Raw genomic sequence first — 18615 nt, 5'->3', positions numbered from 1 at the left:
TAGCAACGTTTATAGCCTCCAAATTCATCATAAGAATGACAAATGCAGTCAACATTACCCTGAGAATGATAGTTAGCCCTCAGTTCGGGGATTAAAAGTTTTAACATTACAACATGTTCTATGTAGAAAAGTGTGTTAAAATCATTCGCATGAAAAAAGTCCTCAAGTAATTGAAAATTATATTTTCATTATTAAATATCATCCATATAAGTGTGGTTTCGATTGAGTTTTTAAATCATTCATGAGCAGATATAAAGTTAAATGTGATGGCAAAATATAAGCTGTGATAACTAACCATTTATGCGTAATGCATTTTTCTGTTTGAAACATCAACATTTCAAACTGAATCTGTTAAAATAAATGATTAAATTATCATAAAATACTATGATTAATATCTACATTTGGTTTAAACCTCCATTATGCTAACATTTGAGATCTGTTCTGTTCAATTTTCAAAAAACGGGGCATGGGGACCAATGACCAATTGTACAAATACATAAAACTTACATACCCATTTTGATAGGTACTTTGAGAAACAATCGTTGAATTATATATTTTTAGTCTCAAAAAAGAGCTTTATCGTCAAAGTTTGTGAAACCATATTTTTGTAAAAGATTGAATATCAATTATATATAATTGCTTAAAACCGATGATACAACCACATTTTACACAACCAATCATCCAAACAAACATACATTCAATCATTGAACGCGCGATATTCAATTCCCCAGCACTGCCATGTGGTTTATAGGACAGACGATATGTAAAACTAAGCATTCAATGCTTCTGTGTACAACACTGTTGTAATGATACTCATGTGTACAGTACTGTTGTAATGATACTTCTGTGCACAACACTGTCGTAATGACACTACTGCCAGGTTACATCAGAAAACGAGACTGGTACAGACTTCGTTAAATAGTTAAACAGTCATAAAATATGTCATATAAAACATGGTGGTATAATGCTTATACTTTATATTCATCACTGCGTCAAAATCAACAGTTTGGAGAGGGTTTATATAGGCTTTGCCTGTTGCCCAATCCATTTGATTACTCAATAAAATATGTTTAAAATAAAAATAAAATTAACAGTTTAACCAAAATAAAAGATGCAATTACAAAATAATTTAATTAAAAAAAAAAACAACAACAAGAAATGGAGTAAAATAATCTGCATTACAAAGATCCGTGTCCTCCTCTGAGTGTTTATAATTGATATCATCGCTAGCTTTACACTTGCACCTTTTTAAAGAACATGCTCTTTGGAATGGATAGAAAGAAGAAACAATATAGAGATCAAACAATAAGGACAGACAGGCGGATAAAGATAGATAGATAGATAGATAGATAGATAGATAGATAGATAGATAGATAGATAGATAGATAGATAGATAGATAGATAGATAGATAGATAGATAGATAGATAGATATTCATGTTTTGTAATTTGATAGTTACACATTAAACCAGGCAGGCGTTAAGAGAGAGAGAGAGAGAGAGAGAGAGAGAGAGAGAGAGAGAGGGGGTTTAAAAGGACATATTTTGTAAATTGATGGTTTTATTACTCATTTCACCTTTAATATTCTAAAATAGGGATATTTTTACATGTTATGACGTTCTAAAGTAATGATTCTGGGTTTGGGTAGGGGGTATTTTCACATCTTATCATTCAAAAAATATATTGTTAAACTGTTAATCGTTGACTTCAAATCAAAAGTACAATATACTCAGATTAATCCATGAAATGGTGAACGTTAGACTGTATTTACTTACTAGTCGTCGCCAGTGTTCACATTCATTTTTATATCATGTATTGGTGTTACACAAATAACCACCATTGTGTAAAACTAAAATTTTACATTGCTTTTTTTATTTTGGTCATATGTTAGAACTTAGCCTTCATTTTATGAAAAAAAACGTTTCCAAAAATATCTTTCAACATTTTAGGGTGTGACACAGCCTATACAGCAAACCAACCAATCAGGTGGCACCTCTATTGTCGGGTGTAAGATATCAGCCCGAAAAACTCTGCATAAATTCGGGTACACCTGACTGCAGGTGTTATATGGATTATTGGCGGCCGGACATTTAAATATGCTAACATCATGGACACAATGTTCGTTTATCTGTAATGTACAGGTAAGGTGTTGGTTATTATATCAACATTCGATTTCATTAAAAAAAAACTTCGTTCTTTAAAAACAACGAAAATGTGAACTTTGAATACGATATGTGCATTATCATCAATGCACGGTGGGGGAGGGGCTAGGTGGTAAATATATATGGTGTTATAGGAATAGCGTATGGAATACATGTATGCAAAAACGACCTTGTTATTTGTTGACACAAGCTGTTGATGTTTCCGTATTGCAATTTCTCTTTGTATTCATTACAGAAAGAAGAGTTCAAGTTTCATCTCTAGAATCAGGTGTCAAGGGAAGTAACCAGCATTGATAGCTTCCGAGAATAAGGGCGTGGACTTCAGATTCAATCAAACGACACCAGGAATAATTCAGTAAGTCAATCCAAAATATGGATCATGTAGACAGTATCATACTAGATGTTTACTGCAATTAGTTTTAGTCGGAACAATGAACATTTGAACTTTCGGTACGTTTTCTTCTGGCTCAGTAATCCCTTTCCTGCTTTTCCACATCTTAAAAAAAAACTGGATTATAATTATGTAGACAAGAAAGCCCTCTGTTCTAATTTGAAAGAACTCCATTTAAGTGATGTGATATTATGCTCTAAAATTGACCGAAAAATTAACTATGCTCTTGAAAAATAAATTTTACCTTCAACATATCTATAATGTATGTGTGATTTAAACATGGAATATAATCTTACTGATATTGCCTCAAAAAAAACTTTATAGGCGCCAAAAGTCACGATGGTAAAATTCTGCACACTATGTTGATTTCATTGAAATACAAAATTATAAGTCGCTTCCCTTTCGGTGTGAAAACAACATGGTGACGAATAGAGGCGAATGATCGATGTGTTCGAATCCATAAAATTTACGTTACTAAATTACTGATCGATGTTCATATATTTTATAAACTTGTCCAGTATAAGATGTTTATAGGCACCTCACATGCAGTGCATGTTTTTCATACTACCTTGTTCAATGGAAAGTATCTGTTACTATCAATATATTTACTTGGCGTACTGAATTTAGGAAACCAATATGTGGAACTGCTTCTTTAGGAACTGTGATGTGATAGGAAATAAACACAAATTTATGGCCCGATAAATAATTTGCTTTAAGGTTCCAAGTTATTTAGCAGCCTTAAACTACAGGTACATGTATACTAATACAAATGTGTGTTTACCGGTACATTGCTGTTAGAACAGTTTATACAAGGCATGTTTTAATAGCTATATGTATAAACCCAATATGTATTCATAAAGGAAACTATAATGAAAAGACAAAATATTATGAGGTTTTGATATTTTATTTTAATGCATCATGTTAGATCATGATCTTAATGTGCATTGTGTGTATGTTTAACGTGTGTGAATGCATGGGACAATTCAAAACATATATAACCTTGAACTTGCTTTAATATTCGCCCCTGGTATGTAGGGTGATTAAAGAAAGGAGTAAAAATCATGGGAATTTTATATAAAACTGTATCACTTTGCTCAGTGTATGACTATGTGTCTGTCTGTCTGTCAAACCTCATATCTTGAGCACAGGTAGGAACTTCGAATTTGTTTGGCTTATTACCGCTTGGGAGAATGACTGTAAAACCTATAGATTAAATTGTATTTTGCTTTTTGGCAAATACATTATTTTTTCTTATTCATGTTCAAAAACACATAACAGGCGTTTCAAAATACTAGATATGCCCATGTACCTGGTCTAAATTCTTTGCTGGCTGTAAGAAATTTCAAACCAGGTAATGGGTGCGTCGTATTTCTTTTCTAAATTTTTAAGGTCGAATTTCACATAATTATTATCATTGTCCCAAATCAGAATTTAAGATCAGAATTTTTTTTATAAAAGATAGTCAACTCATCACCCTCCGCCGAATCCAGTTTCCCTGATACAACCATACATCATTTATTCGATCATGTAGACGTTTATATAATTTGTTCATGGTTCACAGAATATTATATAAGGTTTACTACCAATCTGTCGTGGTATAGAAATGTAAATCATGTTAAACGTGTACAAATATTTATTTGCATAATATGTTAAACCAATTGAAGTTGTCATCCAAAGTATCTGCCCGGTGTAAGCCTTCTGTCTTACTATCAAACCCATCACCTGTCGTCATATAGGTTGCTTAAACAAAGTTGTTTACTTCGAGATAGCTATAAGAGACATATAGAAATGGTTCTTACCTTATTCTGTTTTGAACTTCGCTAAGTCCTGGTCACTGGCACCTAGAAAGTTCATGTAAGCCTCCGTCTTACGGATCCAATTGAAGGTCAGCTCAAACTTAGTGATGATAAGTCCAGTATTTCTTTCTCAAGCGGTTTTATTAAGCGTGATCGTATAGTTACAACAATTAAAAGCAGCCCAAATCAAGAGTCTCAGAATCTCTATAAGCGGAATCTCTCTAAATATCTTCAACATCATTTTACATGGGTATATATAACATTTTACTTATGATGGACAGTTCTGACTAGTTCGGCCCATTTACGACGATCATGAGTGAACATTTAGTGTTCAAAATTAAGATTAATAGTTATTCCTAAATAAAGTAACAAAACCGTCAAAACTGCCAATCAAAGAGTCTGGATGCAGGATTTGAGTCTCCGAGTCCTGAGTCTCCGAGTCCCCCACCTAGGTACATGTATGAGGCATCACTTACTCAAAACGTTCATTCATACATGGCATAAAAGGTTACAAAGGTTAATATATCAAATACACAATACATGACTCAATATAGAGTACCAGAGCTATCGATGCAGACACAGAATCGCCAAATATGACACTTGTTTTTAAACTCTCAATTTGGATATCATTATGCCCGTATTATTCGCCTGGTTTTATAACATCATTTAGGAATACTACGCATTGCTACAAGAGTCACAGAGTTCATTCTGTTAATTATCATTAACACCATTCAGTGCGCAGTATCTAGGTACACATAAATATCATAGTGACCATTATGTAATACTAGCAATTCAAGGTCATAGCATGGCTATCTGTTTACACCGGTTGATTACATGTTACTCGCCCTACAATTTCGGCCTATATATTATCCGTAATTTGTTTTATCCGTATAATGATATCGTAATAATGACTAGAGTAAATTCACTATATATATTTTTTCTACCACTCGACTACAATTTTTGCTAATCGAGGCCTAGATGAAAAAATACATTCCTTTGAAACCTTTAATAATCGGATTGTAAATTGAAAAATGTATGTAAGAATAAATTCATTTAAACTATCATGTTAAATTGTAGTGCAAACTTTTTAAACTGTTAAAAAAAGTTATAAAAGTGTTAAATTTCGTCATTCTTCACTTCTACGTGACTCAAATTCAGTTTATTACACCCCCTACCGCTATTTAAAAAAATCGTTTTCTTTTTAATTTACGTATTACGTTAGGATCATGAAGTTTCTCCCCCATGAAAACATTAATAAATGGAAGTGAAAATAAAGATACCATTAAGTAGCTAAGGAGCTAAATGCATACTACGCACTTTCCATCCCTCACCCCGGATTAGAAGTTTGATGATTTCGAAAATAATCATTTCTTTTCCTTTTCTTGTGAGGAATTTTTGCTACCCCCCCCCCCTTTTTATAAGACGGTACTACGTGTACGTTCCTGTAATTTACCGTAAATATAGTTAATAAAGTAAATGTGAGCATTCATCCAAATGAGTGTAAGTTACAGCAGTTTCCTACAAGTATCTTTGAAGAAATGTCCCCATTCGTTAGCTTTGCAGGATTTTGAGAAGAGTTTGGTAATATTTCAGCAGATTTACAAAAGCTTGTTAGAATTAAAGTAATTCCCCTTATTGTGACGTCAAAGTTCACGTCGATTAAGTGTCGTCTGGCTCTTTAAAGACTATCCGGAGAAATAAAACTACGCGAAGTTTGCTCTTTTATTTACTTAAAAAGCATGATGTTCATGAAATCACACATTTTATCTGCTTCTCAAAAGTTTACCATTGATTCTCGGGAGAATATGAGATCGCTATTTGCAATGCTTGAAATTGCATTGTGGGTCTGCTTGGAATTGCAAATTAACTGACACCAAAATTTATGTCGGATCAATGTGTAATCAATCCATTGTGACGTCACTCGATTAAAGGACGATAACTCCTTAAGTCTTTTGTAATGGAATTGCATTGTGTCTGCAGTATATTTACAATGCATTTACATTAGACTTTAATAATTTTATCTTGTTTGTTCTTGTGAGAGCATGAAATGGGAAACCATATTTGAAGGGAACTGCTGGTCCGGTAAAAACAGGACATTACTGGTCTGAGTAACTGATGCCAATAACATCCATTGAATGAATGTGCAACTGGTTTGAATTTTCTTTTCACAAACGCGTTTCCGGTGGTGCTCGCTTCGCTCGCTATAATTGCAAAAAAAAAAAAAAAATGAGCAATCCCTTTATGTTCTGTGTAAGTGTAAATTAGGTATTGCTTTATCTATAACAAAAATAATTGATTTGTGAACATCCTTTTATTCTATACATTTCTATATGTAAAATGGCTGGCACGACACGTCCATAGGACGAAACTTTGAAGGCGGATAGCATATAAACTATCCGGTCAATTTCGTTTTTTAGTATACAAATATTTAACTTATACTAACACAATACAAATCAAAAAGGAAATATCAGAATTCCTTTGTTTGACCCTGTTTTTCATATCTGCATCCATTTACATCTCTTTTTGCCAAAAATAAGCCTTTACAAGTCAAAGTTCATGGAATTTTCCTGAATCATTGACATTTAAATGCATTACACAGACATTTGAAATGAGTAACGTTCCTCTTATTCTTCTAAAAACTTATGCAGCATCAGAGGAACGTTCCTCTTTACATTTCATCTGAGGAACGTTCCTCTTTTCACTTCAACAGAAATCTTGACAAAGAATCTGAGGAACGTTCCTCTTTTCACTTCAACAGAAATTCTGACAATTCATCTGAGGAACGTTCCTCTTTTCACTTCAACAGAAATCTTGACAAGTCATCTGAGGAACGTTCCTCTTTTCACTTCATTATATAAACTGAAATCTTGACAAAGCATCTCATTTCTCATTTCACTTCATCTGAAATCTGTATAAAGCATCCGAGGAACGTTCCTCTTTTTCCTTAAATTGAAATCTTTACACTACATTCGAGGAAAATTCCTCATTTCATTTAACAAAATGTTTACTTCTCACCCAAGGACCTCAAAACATTTCCTTTTTTAGTATTTTAATCATAACGCAAAATGTGACTAGCAACAATCCTCTTTGTAAAACTAAAAAAAGACAAATTGAAACAACGATTTTGACAAACCATAAGTAAATTAATTAATCATTCTTAAGGAATCTCGGGGGAGAATGTTTCAAACATACATTATGTACGATTTCCTTTAATTTTTTCCTGTGAAAGGTCAACTTATGAGTAAACTTTGTGCAAAATATAAAGTAAATTGACCGGATAGTTTATCTGTTTACCACAATCAAATTTTGGTCGTATGTCCGAATCATCCCCAACATTTTATATGGGATTATATAGGAAAAAGGGGGTTATCATATTCAATTTCATATGTAAGAAAATACAAACACACGATTTTGTTTTAATTTTCAGCAACGGAAGGTTAACATATAGGTAAATTTTTTGCCAAATTAAAATGAAATTGACCGGATACTTTTTATGCTATCCGCCCTCATATTTTGTTCCTATATTAAACGTGCCTTGGCAGCCATTTTACATAGGCTATAGAATTGTATAGAATAAAAGGATGTTAAAGGATCAAATTTAATTTTAATTGTAATAGATAAAAAGATATCTTTCCCCTAACACAAAATATGAAAGGATTGCGTATATGTGTTTACTTTTGCAAAATATAATTTCAGTCTTAATTATTGACGCTGCAATAATTTAATTCCGGTTGTAACACGCTTTCTGATTGGCTAAAAGATTATTTTATATTGTATAAAGAATGTTGTCTACGTCATAGTAAGACTAACGTCAAAAACGTATCAATACGCCTGACATTACGTTTGAATTTAGTACAATTCTACGTCATTTTAAAGGTCAAATGGCCGTTTTTATTTACAATGAAGAATAAAAAATTCAATTACAAGCAATGAATTCAATATTTATTAGTTTTATACGATCATATAAAATGGTTTGAAACAGTTTACGCTGTTTTATAAACCGCTTTGCGGTTTGTCAATAGTTACATCAGAGTCTCAACTGACGTCATCGTAAGACATTGACTTCGAGGTGGATAACATAGATTTTGAAGATCTAGAACAGGCGAATGATTAAAATACTTCTGAACATTTTTCTAAGGATTCATTTTTCTAAAAATAATTTTTATGATAAGTAAATTTTAAAAAATAAAAACGTTACAGTGCAGTGATAACCTGAATATTTGAACATTTAACTCTGCATTTGTGTTTTACGACATTAAAACTATTTCCTTTAAGTATTGTGAAATACCCTGTGCAGAGGGCGCAAAATTGTAAACCCGCGACTGACCTTAAGTTTATTGTTTCTATACCCCCCGCAAACAAAGTTTGGGGGTATATAAGAATCACCTTGTCTGTCCGTCCGACTATCCGTCTGTTCGTCTTCTGTGCAATTGGACTTAAAAAAGTTTTGCTTAAATTAATTGTAAATAATTGATGTGTGATTGTCAACATTTTACTGGAAAATCCTGATTTTATTTTTAATATCTATTATGATGCAAATTGATATGATACATTGCGATGATTATTATTGCAGGGATGATTTTCACTAAAACCCCTATTGCACATGTAGCTAATAAGCACAATTGAAATTTAGAAAACATGCTAATTATGTCACTTATTAAATAACTTGTTTAACAAGTGTGCAAAACTACTCCTGATGATAGCGGGTTTGCAGCTCATAATTTAACAATTTTAAATATAAAATCAAAAACTTTGTGTCAAGCCGCTGAAACAAAAATATGATGTTGGTTAAGTAATATAAGGACTGATGAAAAAGGGTGCACACACACACACATGCCGTAAACTTGAGGTCACAACTCTAAGCACATTATGAGCACTCAGTTGGAGCGCACTCATTTGTTAGTAAAAGTTGTAGGAATGCAGTTACACACTGCAGGAGCTGAGTAGAAATCCCTTGGTCAACTGTCACATTTTCACCTTGTAAAAATTTAAAATACAACAGTACAATGTTTTTGAATTTCCCCGCGAACCCACAGCAATTCCAGAAATATAACAGTATCGTGAAACTCTGGGGGAATGCAATCTGGTGTGACAGGACCTAAGCTTTGAGAAAATAATCAGGTTACCAGAAATTTTCATTTGTCAAATTCTTTGAGCTGAATGGTAACAAACATTAGGATGTAAAATTTGAATTACAGTTCTCATATGAAATGCAATCATTATATTAATATACATGTAAATTATATCTTACACTAGCTAACAATTACCACAACCCCCTTCCTAATAAAATCACAACATACACGAGCTATAATTCAATAGTGTACTCGTAGTTTTGATAAATCTACAAATCTACCTCTGGTATTAAGTAGGATATTTTAGGTTAAAAAAAACCAACTCACGTTTTGGCTTTCTTGGAGTACCTCATGTTTATCAACTAGAAAATATCTAATATCAAAATACTCCAGTATATTCTGTAAATAACTTCTCAGCATGCATGGTCAATAGAAATGTCATGACCTAAAGCCCATATTCCTCTGCTTCATTTGGTTTGCTAATGTCACCGTGGGCCATTTCAAGCTGAGTAACAACTTGCTGTTACATGCACATGCTAACTAAAGGTCCTCTATCAGATGTCAATCACTAACTGGATGCTGATAAGATGTTTGGGGTGTGCTAATTATAGTGTGAAATTTGAGAGCTTTCAACAGCAGATCACTGCTTTAGGAACAGTTGCAAAATGTGGTCACAAATTTAATTTACATGCAAGATCAAGGCTGCATGTGTACTTTATGAAGCAGAACAGAAAATTGTTTGGAAATTGCAGTTGCAAACTTCGCAGGATGCATGCATCAAGGTAATAAATACTTAATTTCATTATATCCAAACGTTTTAAATACATAACTGAGTTTCTTTTGCTCTTCTGCTAATTTACTACAATCAAAGTAATTGCAAATCTAAAGCATTTAAATTAAATTGATACAAAATTCTTGATTATCTAATATTTTAAAACATTATTGTAATCATCAAATTTTGAAAACGATGTGCACAATTAAAATATAATCATAATACAATGTAATGTTATAGGTAATGATGATTGGCAGTGACAAAATATTTTGCCTGGTGGATTTTGATTTGAAATCACTGCATTTGAATTGTTTGCTGGTCTAGTGGATGGGGAGCATTAATTTGGACAGAGCTTGATCGAGATGGAAGATGCTTGAAGATTAAGGTTTGTTATTCTTAATTTAAAATTAATCTCACACTATAGCTGTCCTTCTGGGACTACTCCCAGAAGGCTCTTTTGAAACAGCGTAATCTGCTAGCCACTTCTCATTTTACAGGTTATCAATTTCCCCTACAAATGCTTATCAACGCCATTGCTAGAAAAATGGCCCTCTTGGGACAAATGAATTCAGTAACACTATAAACTCCATTTACATGATGTGAGTTTTAGATCTTACAAATCAGACTTTGTAAATAGGAAAATCATAAACAGATATTAGGTCATATGGAATAGGAACATGCTCTATTTAAGAAAAAGTTAAATATTAAATATATGATTAATCTGCCGAAATGAATTATCACACAATTGTAACCTGTCGGATGTGAAAGGATTAATCTAATGAGTGCACAGGGGCCCATTTCACAAAGCAAACTTAAGACTAAGTTATATATTAGGAAAAAACTTTTTCCTAAGTTCATTACTTATCCGTTTCACTATTCCAGTCGTATATTATGAATTTTAACTTTAAGACAGGTAAATTGATGTTTTAGGAACAAACTTAACATGGTGACTGTTTATATATTGAAATGAATAATATGCACATTTAAGTTGAACAAAAATACTAGATATCGGGTATCATTAAGACTTTTTCACTTTACTTCTAATTTATTTAAACATGTTTTATATTGAATAAATTCAATAGGATTGGACAACAGGCATAGCCTATATGTATGTCCTCTCCTTGTAATATATCCACTTTACTTCTAAACTGAAAACATTAGAACTATCAAATTATACATATATTTCTTCAATTAATTTCTTTGGTGTAGACTTTTAATTTTTACAATTCTTTATAGTTGGTTGCACGCGAAGATGGATAGCGGGTATATAGTTATAGCTAGTGCACTGATGATAATTAAGTTATTCATGCCTGAGACCCCCCCCCCCTTTAACTTTTTCCCACAGCAAACAATTTTCATATCAAAAAGTGAATAAACATGGAGTCCCCCCCCCCCATTTTTTTGGGAGCATGTAAAAAATTGAAGAGAATTTTGATGAAACAAACATAAAGTCGTTAGTATAACAAGCCAGAATTTATGATGAGCAAATATTCTGAATAGTTTATGCTTCTAAATTTCAAACAAAAATAAGTTTGACCAAGCTAATCAAGCTTAGTTTACTGAATTCTAGTATTCCCTTGCTGCAACATTAAATTGATAGGATGAACAGAATCTGAATTATACAGCTTTCTTGTTTGAAGTGGTTAATAATTCCTGCTTTATTTAAGTGATGCAAATTCCATCTGCTCAGCTGTCTGGCTAAATTAAAACAAATAATTTAGAGCTGTGAACCATTCTCATACTCACAAGAATGACCGGCCCGGATAACAATAGCTTTGGGATTTGATGTGAAGTGTTAAGATATGTCGCCATCCAAAAAAAAAATAATGCAATAATACCAATCTGTTTTAAGATTAGAGCAGAAATTCAAGAGTACATTGATGTTTGGTAGATTCAAATCAAATTCATGCTTAATTATCCTGCTTGGATTCTGTAAATGTTTAAACATATTTAGGTATGTAGGTATATATATCTGAAGAGAAATATTTGTTGTACAAATCTTTCTCTCTCCCTCTCTCTCTCCCCCCCTCTCTCTCTCTCTCTCTCTCTCTCTCTCTCTCTCTCTCAAGTTAAGCAGGGAAAAACTTATATGACCTTTAATATACTGGGTATTTCTTAAAGAATGTCAATACCTAAATGTATGTTTTGAGAATTTGTGTGCTATTAACAAAAATAAGATTTACAACTAGATCTTCATTATGAAATGAAATAACAGGAAGTTATTTAACAATGATGAGTTTTAATTCAAATAGGTATTATACATAGATTCTATAGAAGATCTGGACATCCCCCCTGGGAGGAAATCAATGAGGCCACAGAAAAGTTCAAAAGCCATCCAGCCAGTCACACAGTATGAACAGAAGATAAACAGAACAGAAGATTAACCTTGGCTCTTGTCAACCATGTATCAAAGACCGAATTAAGTGAAAGTGCTTTCTGGAAAATGCAGCTCTACTTGGGAACTCCATCCTGAATTTGATGAATGCAAGCTTTATGTTTTTAGTAATTATAAAATCATATGCACTGAGACAGCTATTAATAAAGTTTAATTTTTAATTATATAAACATCTAATCCAATTACAAACTTAACTTGATATTTAATATAAAACGAAATATTAAATTGGTATTCTTAATTACATGCCTATGTACTTTTATTGAAAACAATTAGTTATAGTTTGATCTACAATACAAGATCAATTTTTGACACCAATTAATATACATGTATTTGCTGCTTAAAAAATACACAAGGGGTACCGACAGAACAGACCGACCTAAAATGTATAAAAAAAAAAGCTGTTATTTTGAATTGTAACCCAAAAATGCAGCGATATAAAATATTAAACATTCAAACTCTTTTTTACTTTATATCGAGTAAGCAACTAAGAAAATTTTAGCTGATCATCATCGGGACTGAGCGATAGTCAAGTACTCGAGTACTTGTTAACATCCTTAATATTTAGGTAAAGTATAACATGTTTAAATGCTTATTTAATTTAAGATTACCGGTATTTTGAATTGCTGTTTTTACTTTCAAATGTAGGAAATTGGAACATTCTTCTTGTACCATGAGAAAGAGAAAAGAGAAACGTTCCTCAAGATTCCTTGTGAAGATTTCATTTGTAGTGAAAAGAGGAACGTTCCTCAGATGACTTGTCAAGATTTCTGTTGAAGTGAAAAGAGGAACGTTCCTCAGATGAATTGTCAGAATTTCTGTTGAAGTGAAAAGAGGAACGTTCCTCAGATTCTTTGTGAAGATTTTTGTTGAAGTGAAAAGAGGAACGTTCCTCAGATTCTTTGTGAAGATTTCTGTTGAAGTGAAAAGAGGAACGTTCCTCAGATGAAATGTAGAGATTTTAGTTTAGGTAAAGAGGAACGTTCCTCTGATGCTGCATAAGTTTTTATAAGAATAAGAGGAACGTTACTCATTTTAAATGGCTGTGTAATGCATTTAAATGTCAATGATTCAGGAAAATTCCATGAACTTGACTTGTAAAGGCTTATTTTTGGCAAAAAGGGGTGTAAATGGATGCAGATATGAAAAACAGGGTCAAAGAAAAGGAATTTTGATTTTCCCTTTTTGATTTGGATTGTGTTATTATTACGTAACTTTTAAATTGCCAAAATTAAAAGAAAATCGTATGTTTGTATTTTTTAACATATGAAAATGAAAATGACCCCCCCCCCTCCTTTCCCTACAAAATCGTATATACAATATCAAGGATGATTCGGACAAACGACCAAAGTTTGAGCGCGGTAAACAAATAAACTCTCCGGTCAATTTACTTTACATTTTTCACATAGTTTACTCAGAGGTGAAAAAAAAGGAAATTGTATGTTTGAAACATTTCCCCCCGAGACTCCTTAGGTCAATAATTAAAAAAAAAGATAGGTCATTTGAAAGAAGGCCGATTTTAAAGGGAAGTGAACCAGATCCTTTAATGTCTCTTGTCCTAGGGGAAATTTTACTCTAAAATAGGGAAAACATGAACATATAGAAGAACGTGTAAACTATTTACAATCTTCTCCTCTACTAAAACTAAATCAAAACTGTTTGCATATTAGATATAATCAATCATGAAGACTTTTTATCATTTTTTTAACCTTATGATACGAGTTCCTATTACAAATTGATCATTGTACAATTATATATAGTATTAAAAACATATATATATTAAACTTTTTTGACACTGCATTGAAATTAGTGATTTAATTTAGATGACCATAAGATGTCCTCTTAAATTGTAAAATTCCATGACACCCAAGACACGTTTGCTCGGTGCGGTGGGGTGCAAGAGTGGTTTTATAACCATTAGAATCGTCCACCTTTTACTCTAATTATCTACTAATTTCACCAACATCAAAACTGACATAGTCCTTGTGACATAGTCCTTGTGACATAGTCCTTGTTGTTAGATTACAGGTGTCCCTAACTATGTTATAGATTTGTTGTTTCCAGAATGAAGTTTAATTAAGTGTTTATATAAAACTCCCGACAGGTTTGTGTGTGGGCTATAATACCCAGACAGGTTTGTTTGTGGGCTATAATACCCAGACAGGTTTGTGTGTGGGCTATAATACCCAGCAAGGTGAGCGGTACAGCCTGCAGGCCTATCGTCTTGTTTTAGTAGCATCAATGTTCTGCATGTATATTTACTTGTGCTTAGACCCATGTACAATTCGGAAAACACAAACTTCTCTGAAGAACAGTTCAACTGTTTGCATGGGTTCATATCCGTATGAAATCCCTTCATATAGAGAAATAGAACAATGGAATATTTTAAACCAATATCAGTTTTAACTATTTTTCATTACAGTGTATAAATGTGCACTCGGTGCACAGAGAGTAATAGCGTTGATTACTACAGGTAGAACGTCCTGGGGGCTTTCACACCTGTAAAAGTTAAGCCCCGTCCTCACCTGAGATTTACCATCCGGTAAAAATGTTCGGTAGATGTTAAGGACACATATGGATCACAAGTGACAGGGGAGGGGGGGGCGGAGGGGGTGCAGCAATCTTTGATAGGATTAAATTTATATCTGAAACTAAATACATGTACAAATACTCAACAAATAATTAAATAGCAAGTACCTGTGGTAGATTGTTTCGAATAATTATGAATCGCATGTTGAGGATGCCAGTGAAACAACAAATGAAAAAAAAAAAGGAAATTCATATATTTTTTTATTGTATATGTTCATCAGGTACCCCCCCCCCCCCCCCCACACACACACACACCGGTTGTGGATTTAAAAAAAATACCAGGTATAAACATTGAACAATAGCTTTTATTTAGAATCGACAAACGTCACAATGATGTAATTATCAATTGCCGGTAATGGCGTTACCAGTCTTTAGTCGTGCAAATTTTTGTATGCACCGTAATTAACATGGTATTTTTACTATGGAAGGCACTGTAGCTCGTGCATTCATTTTTTTTAAACCGGGAGCTACGAACCTGCAGCTACTATTAAAAAGAGTGTTGCAATTCACTTTTTAAATAAACAAAACCCTGTCAATATTTTATCGTAGTATATATATAGTACTATTCTTCAGCATCCACTGGTTGTTTCACTATAAGTAAACATGTTGAGGTTGATAATTAAGGAAAAACGTCAGTGATAGAGAGACAAAGAGGGGAAGAGTACACGTTTTGAATGAGAGAGAGATAGTGAACGAATTAAAAAGAAAGGGCATATTTAGGACGAGAGAGAGAGAGAGAGAGAGAGAGAGAGAGAGAGAGAGAGAGAAGCCTGCATCAGTAGGAAATAGACACAGAAAGCTGGCATCCATGTGGAAAGTACTTGAAGATTTGCTCAGCAGAGAATGTCTAAAAATAGTAAATGCCAGAGAGAGAGAGAGAGAGAGAGAGAGAGAGAGAGAGAGAGAGAGAGAGAGAGAGAGAGAGAGAGGCGCGTTAGGTGTAGAGATCTAACTAAAGAGGTTAATAGTTTGAGTTATCTCCCTTTTTACACGGAGTCATGACATCGCAGTCTACATGTCTACTTTTAAAAAGCATTGACTCATTATTTTTTGAATTATATAGTCTCATAACTGCAGCGGTGTGTGCATACAAATTGAGTAACGCGCGCTACCGCGTTATTAAAATTTGTATGCACACACCGCTGCAGTTGTGAGACTATATCTTTCAAAAAATAATGATTTAATGCTAATATTTACATTTTTTTGAACTCCTTGCCTTGCCTGCAAATGTGATTTATGCGTCAAAATTTCTGTTTTATCCTAAGGGTAAGTTCAAATTAATGTTAGAGCCACTGTAGCAGCCAAACGCGTGAACTTTGATTCTCGCTTGTGACGTTGCATTTCACAGCGTTCAACGTTTGTGACGTCATAATAAAACTAGTCATTCTAACCTTTGAGTACCCTGTGTATGTTACGGTCCTATAACTGCAGTGTCTTTTCACACATTTTACATGCAAAAAATATTATATAATATAATATATACAGTGACACACCAAGAGATGTCGGACACGGTCTTCCTTGACCAAGGCATGTAGGATCGTTTTTGAGAGTGATGGAGGGGGGCAGACCTACAAACAATTCTAGACATTTAAAACACTGTACCATCGTAGTCTGTATTACTGACCAGTATTCCTATTTTACCCCTATCATTTTTATAAAGGGGCTTACTTGTAAAAAAAAAAATGTGCGTGGGGGGAGGGGGGATTTCCATTGATATTTTATCTCCTTTTTTTACTTATGTAGATCTAAGAAAAGTTTCTGTTTAAAAAAAATGGGGTAGGTGGTGAGGCAGGCACGTAGCATCGTTTTTGAAAGTGGGGACGGGGGGCAGAATCAATCATCCAAAAAATATTGACAAGCGAAAAAAGAAAAAAAAGGTTATTTCCAAAATCCTCCAAATCTTAATCCCCCCCCCCCCTCAAAATGCTCAAAGACAGGGATACCCCCCCCCCCCCCGATGCTACGTGCCTATGAGCTTTATTGGTAGAAAAGTAGGTCGTGTCATGCTACATGTAGGCGCTGGCACGATAAACGTATACAATGATATGATAATACAATGATAAATAAATAAATAAGTGAAGGTCGTGTTATGGTCGGCGCTGGCACGATACCGAACCTCCACAGCTCAAAGAGTGACCACTATCTAGGTCGACAGCTGATGAAGGTACATCATGCTCCGCTTACAAATACCAATAGTATCTGGGTTTTATTTTACGTATAATGCAGGTAGCCTATTTTAATGAAATGTGTACAAATCAAGAAATATGGCGTTACATTCTCAGTGATAGCGAGTACCCTATTTTCATTTTACTTTTTAAAAAAAAATCATCATATTTTAAAACACTTAAAGCACGGAATCAGCACCTTGAAGTTTCCTCCCCTCCCTTTAGTCAACCTTAAACCTACCCAAACCCGGCAAACAAATACACCCCCCCCCTTCTTAAAAGAAATTGTTTTACTTCCGTGCATGCCACTTGGTTTTGACCAAAAATAGGCCAATTTATTTAATTAATTCATACTTCATCAAAGTGCAATAGAAATATATTGGTGATATGTTTCATCGAACCCCTTCTCAGTACCATATATTCAAACAGATTGATTGATTACACCCGTTTATTAAATCTCCGTGCCCTCTTTATCTTTCTATCAATGCTCTCTATTTGTGTGTATTATTTGTAAAATAGAAAACGGTCTAGGGAAAAGAAACTCTTTTTTTTAAATTGTAAGATTCATCGCATAGTCTATCTATACCATGGCATGCGGGGATCTAACCCCCCCCCCCCCCCCGGAAAAATAAAATTTAATAAATTATCGCAAAAATGTATCGGACCCCCCCCGGCAAACACAATTATCCTTTGAAACCCAACCCCCCCCCCCCCACCCCTCCCTGGAAAAAAAGGTTTCATGATCGGCGCATGCATGGTAATTGTTGCAAATGTTTATTGTTTCTTTAATATCTCTATATAATGGCAATGACGGTCAGATTTCTAATTTCATTCAAGTTTACGTTTATAATTTGATTTGATTGAAGTGCATATGCCGACTATTCATGACATGTTGTTAAGTGACTTCAGTTCAACAAGTGCGATGTTTGTGCTGCTGAAATAAGCACGATTACCGGTGAATTAATGAAACTTCTTAAACATTGTAAACAAGTCACAGAGTACATCTGCTTCTGGGAAGAAAGATAAAATATGAGAGGTCTTAAAAATATCAAAACAAATTCTGACTAATGTTACTTGGAAATATGTAGACATACATGGTTGCTTTAGAAGTCATCTGTGGCATGAGTTCCGTCTATATATTTATTCATGACATGTTTGTGTTTCAGAAGTAGATCCACCATCACACCCACTGTACAGAAATTCCTGGACTTGATCCATCTCAACCACTCCGTAAATTCCTGGATCCACCACATCTTCTTCTTCCACTAGGTTTGAAAT

At 33.7% G+C, this 18615-nt stretch overlaps 1 protein-coding gene and 2 long non-coding RNA genes across 3 annotated transcripts in view; all 3 read left to right on the top strand.

Moving 5' to 3' along the window:
• Positions 1-18615, top strand: part of LOC128171011 (uncharacterized) — a 511120-nt gene that overhangs the window by 80126 nt on the left and 412379 nt on the right. The gene's annotated exons all lie outside the window — the stretch shown is intronic.
• On the top strand, positions 1949-18485 carry LOC128171040 (uncharacterized). Its single transcript, XR_008241988.1, has 3 exons — positions 1949-2139; positions 2396-2515; positions 18238-18485. It is a non-coding gene; the product is annotated as an uncharacterized LOC128171040 (long non-coding RNA).
• On the top strand, positions 7032-13813 carry LOC128171038 (uncharacterized). The gene is made up of 3 exons (XR_008241986.1): positions 7032-10201; positions 10432-10576; positions 12457-13813. It is a non-coding gene; the product is annotated as an uncharacterized LOC128171038 (long non-coding RNA).

The sequence above is a fragment of the Crassostrea angulata genome, chromosome 2 (assembly GCF_025612915.1).
Source record: "Crassostrea angulata isolate pt1a10 chromosome 2, ASM2561291v2, whole genome shotgun sequence".
NCBI classification, from domain to species: domain Eukaryota; kingdom Metazoa; phylum Mollusca; class Bivalvia; order Ostreida; family Ostreidae; genus Magallana; species Magallana angulata.
Note: the sequence above shows the minus strand (reverse complement) of the source record. Positions and strands in the feature narration are given on the sequence as shown.